Consider the following 5,220-nt stretch of genomic DNA (forward strand, 5'->3'; position numbering starts at 1 on the left):
GTGATGGTGCGGGAACAAAATCTCATTTTGACTTACACTTCCAACCAGCAAATAGCGGACAAACTTATCGGTGAACTTGCAGTTCCGTCACCCGTCGGACCAGTGCCCCTGTTCGGGTACCTGCGTGCGGACACTCAAGACTCCTGTTATGGAGTAGTGACGGTGCGCAGCTCCGACATCGAAGTCACTCTTCGTGAAAGCCTCTACTGGCCTGAAGGCAAAATCTTACACGTCCGGCGATTGGGCACCTCCAATAAGGTGCGTCTCACCTTTTCCGGCAAGGTGAAGCCCAGGTACGTCTCTTACGACGCCCTGCTGATCCCGGTGCAGCGGTACAAGAAAACTGTACCAGCCTGCGGTCGGTGCGGTTCCGTTGGGCATCGGCCCGACAGCTGCCCCGGCCCCAAACCAGACCTCTGCGGCATCTGCGGAAAAGCGGTGCCGCTCACGGATGGCGCCCGCGCCCCTCACGAGTGTACGCCCACGTGCGCTCTAGGTGCCGGACCCCACGTCACCGCGGACTGGTGCTGTAAGGAGCGCTAGAGGACGCCGCCACCCAAATCACCCACTCCGCCACCGGAGGGTCAAGCTGGCCCCAAGAAGCGAAAACGTCGACGCCCACGGAAACCGAGGAAGACGGGCCCTCGGGCTTCGCCGCAGAGGGCTCAGCCCCCTGCCACCAACCCTACCCCACCCCCGCACCCTGACGCGGGGGCTATCGGGCCTTACCTGCGAGGCCAAACTCCGGATGGACCGCGAACCATGAAGTCCACTACGAGGCAGGTTTCGCCCGCCTCACCCAAACCGCCCCCGCCGTCACCTGAACCCAAACCTACTGCCAAGGGGGATCTCTCGTGGGCCACCCGTGTCCGGCAAGGACCCCAGGTGAGTGGCTGGGGCGGGGCAGCCTCTCCGCCCCCACCATCCATGATCTCTAACCCCAAGCCGCCAACCCCTTCCACTCCCACCCGGGAACAAATTGCAATCCGTCAGTTACAGGCCCAGGTTGCCTCGTTAACGCAGGCGGTGGAGGCGCTCACGAACCGCTTGCCCTCAGCTAACCCGACGCCATCCGGGCAGGCGCCTGAGGCGATGGATAGTGGCCCCTCTGAACACAGGGACACCACAGCACCCCTCGCCTCAATTGAGGCGCGTGTTAGCAGCTTAGAGGCCCATATGGCATCCATAGTGACCACGATTGAAGACCTATTGGCCGCCGCCCTCCAAACCGTTGTCGACCTCATCCGGGCATGATAGTTGCCCAGTTGCCCAAACACGCTTTCAGCACCAGCCGCCCCAAACTTAAACGGATATCTAAGTCACAAGCACCCCGACCCCCCCCCCCCCCAGGTGGCCGCGGTTGAGAAACAGTCCAAAGTTTCGATCGCAACCTCGGATGTAAGCACCGGATCGAGCAGAGGAGCCCCTATGGACCTCTCTGCTCTCCTGGAGGCCCCCCAAATTTCTAGCTCCCACGATGGCGGGCAACGGCTCTAGATCGCGCCGCGGCCGCGCAAATTCGGATCCATTTACAATCCTACAATGGAACTGCCGGGGATTTAAAGCACGCACTAAGCGGGCTGCTCTCCGGCTCCACTTGGAAAGCTGTTCACATCTGCCCGCGGTAGTGGCTCTTCAGGAGCCAGGTGAGCACGTCGCCCTCATAAATTATACGCTGTACCAAACGGATGCGCAAACCGCACTATGCGTGCATCGAAATTACACCGCCAATTCGGTGGATCTCGACTGCGATCCGCTTTACTCGTGTGTTATGGTGACTCTCCTCCCGCTTAGGATGCAGGGCCCGTCCATACACATCCTCAACATCTACAGTTCACCTAAACAGCCTAACGTTACTTGCGCCGACGTTTTATTGCGATAGCAATTATATGGACACTCAAAAGCAGATTTCGGCCGTCGGCGCCGCCATCGCCGTCGCCGTGAGGTTCCGTATGACGTCAATGGAGATGAAATCGTCGCCGCGCGCCGAACGCTGTATGTGCGAGTGAAAGGGCGCAAGGGGCGCGCGCTTTCACGGGGAGTGAACGCACGGCGGAGAACGAACGCGCGTTCTGCGCCGTGCTCGCTTAAGGGCTGCAGAAATAGGCGTCTCTTTCCTCCTTTACAATCACCATATATGTAGAGCAAACGCGCCTTCTTCCGACGCGTGAGAGGCCGTGGTGGAGGGGGAGGGAAGGGAGGCGACGTTTAGCTGCGGCACCAAGTGCCTATTTATATCAGAGGCTCCGGCAACAGTCACCAACGCCGCACGCATTTTGAGCGAACGCGGGCAAAACGCCGACGGCGTCGACAACAGTTCTGCGTGTTGCCGGTGCTGCTGCATGTCCAAGTTTATACAGCTGATAAAGCTAATATCATTGCTCCGTATAGCTCTCTACAAATTTGCTATCGCAATTGATGCTTCCCCTTTCAGGTGAAACTGCGACAACTTTTTTAACAAAGCCCTAACAGTGGCAGGTAGGGAGCCGCTCGTCATAGTAGCCGATTTTAATGCTCCTAGTCCCCACTGGTGTTACCGTAAGGAGGAACGACGTGGTAGGAAACTGGCGGAACTTATTTCCACCATGGGCCTCACCATCCTAACGGACCCTGCACACCCGACCCGCATTGGTAACTCCGTGACTCGAGACACATGTCCCGATCTCACACTCACCAAGAACATCAGACATGCAGAGTGGCTCAATACCGAGGAAACTCTCGGCAGTGACCACTGCATTCTTCTCATCACAATCCGAACGCACCCCCTTACCCGTCCCCACCACCAAGCGAAACTTCCGGACTGGACCAAATTCCGTTCGGATTACACGAATACGACTTCCATAGCTCACCAGGGCTACGCCACTTGGCCTCAACACCTCGTGACGTCACTTCATCAAACCGAGCAGACGGTTCAGCTCTCAGAGGCCACGCCGGCGGTGGATAACCATCTCCTGCATCTCTGGGAGGCTCGCCATAGCCTAGTCCGCCGATGGCGTCGACAAAACCATAATCGTCAGCTCAAAATCCGCATCGCAGCCCTGACTCTAATTGGGTAGAACGCTGTAACACTGCCGCCAAGAAGATGTCAAACCGCAACACGTGGCGTCTCTTCAGGGCCCTCATCGACCCTAGCCAAACGCGCACAAAAACGCAAAAACATCTTCAACGCGCGTTTCACGCCTATGCGGGTGACGCGGACAAACTAGCACGGGCTCTTAGAGATAGATATCTCTGCAGCCAACAGGACCCCCTCGGACTGGCGTACTCCTATGCAGGCTCGGAGAACGCATACTTGGATCGTTGTTTTCAACTCCACGATCTGAAGGCGGCCCTGTCCAAAATGAAGCGAGGAACGGCGCCGGGTCGGGATCGAGTGACTGTTAAGCTTCTAGCCAACCTCCCAGACCCAGCATACCTTAACCTCCTCGACTACTTCAATCACATCTGGGAGGGGCGCGAGCCACTACCGATTGATTGGAAGACGGGCTTAGTCACTTTCATTCCCAAACCGGGCAAGCTTATAAACATCGAAAATCTCCGACCCATTTCCTTAACCTCGTGTGTGGGGAAGCTTATGGAAACAATGGTTAGAGATAGGCTCTCCGATTACCTCGAGGCCCGCCACACCTTTGCCGACACTATGTACGCCTTTCGTCCACATCGCTCTGCTCAGGACATCCTCCTGCAACTCCATTGTGACGTTATAGAACCGATCGAACATCCCAGTGACGACAAGGTAGTCCGCCTTAGATCTCAAGGGAGCCTTCGATAACGTCACTCACGGCATCATTCTCTCCCACCTGTCCCAAACAGACTGTGGCCATAATGCTTTCAGGTACGTCCGTCAGTTCCTGATGGAACGGCAGGCGTACCTCCGCATTCAAGACAAGGAGCATGGCCCGTACCCTCTGGGTACACGAGGAACACCACAAGGAGCGGTTCTCTCTCCTCTCCTGTTCAATCTCGCCATGGCTCACCTCCCCCCATTGCTAAAGGATGTCCCAGGAGTGCAGCACTCTCTGTACGCCGACGACATCACGCTGTGGGCAACCCAGGGTTCCCTTGGTAGTATTGAGGCCTGCCTGCAACAAGCAGCATCGGTCGTGGATGACTACGCCCGGCGTTGCGGTCTCTAATGCTCGCCTACTAAATCAGAGTACGTGCATCTTCGCCCCAAACCAAAAGACACAACTCAAATTGTACTCTCACTGCATACCGGGCCAATCCCAGAACGCGACGAAATCCGCATTCTGGGGCTCTTCATACACAAGAGTCGAAAAGTCGATACAACCCTGCGCAAGTTACGTACGGTCGGGGATCAGGTGGGCCGCATGGTCCGCCGGGTCTCGAACAAGCGGGGGGGTCTTAAGAGTCAAGATGCTCTGCGTCGAATCCTCTATTCGACACCCTACCTGCGTTTGCGCAAGTGCGATGAGAACATGCTAGAATGTATTCTCCGCAAAATTCACAAACGCGCCCTAGACCTCCCGATCTCGACGTCTAACCAGCGTCTTGCAGACTTGGGCATGACCAACACGTATGGGGAGCTCAAAGAGGCCCATCTCAACAACCAGTACCTGCGACTTACTAAGTCACACGCTGGGAGAAACCTCTTACACCGTATCCATATCTCTTACACCTATCAGACAGAAGAGCGAACCACAATCCCTGAGGACTGGCGTGGTGTTTTGACCATACAGCCTCTGCCCTACAACATGGCTAGGGGGACTTACGAAGGCAGGCGAACTGCGCGGGTTACCGCCTTGCAGGGACGCTACGGGTCCCGCCCTGGAGTCTTCTACACGGACGCGTCCGGCCCTCACCACGGCGGGTGGTACACGGCAGCCGTAGTCCATCAAAACGTACCCATTCAAGGGCTCACCTTTCGAGCGCCTGACATCACTCACGCGGAGGAAGTCGCCATAGCCCTCGCCGCTGCGGACCCCGCATCTCGGATTATCATCACGGATTCGCGGAGTGCGTGTCAAAATCTTACTAAAGGTCGCATCACTATTCGCGCCGCTCGTATCCTCAAGCGCTGTGAATATTTAGACCACCCAAATCCACGTGTCGTCATCTGGACTCCGGACCACGCAGTGCTAGGTGGTAACGAGGCTGCCGATGCCTCAGCCCGAGCGCTTAATTCCGGTGACCCGCCGCGCCCTCTATCGCCTGACGTTCCAGAACCTAATCCAGTAACTTCCTTTCGAGACATCACGG

This window comes from Dermacentor silvarum, unplaced genomic scaffold (genome assembly GCF_013339745.2).
Source record: "Dermacentor silvarum isolate Dsil-2018 unplaced genomic scaffold, BIME_Dsil_1.4 Seq343, whole genome shotgun sequence".
In the NCBI taxonomy this organism is placed as follows: domain Eukaryota; kingdom Metazoa; phylum Arthropoda; class Arachnida; order Ixodida; family Ixodidae; genus Dermacentor; species Dermacentor silvarum.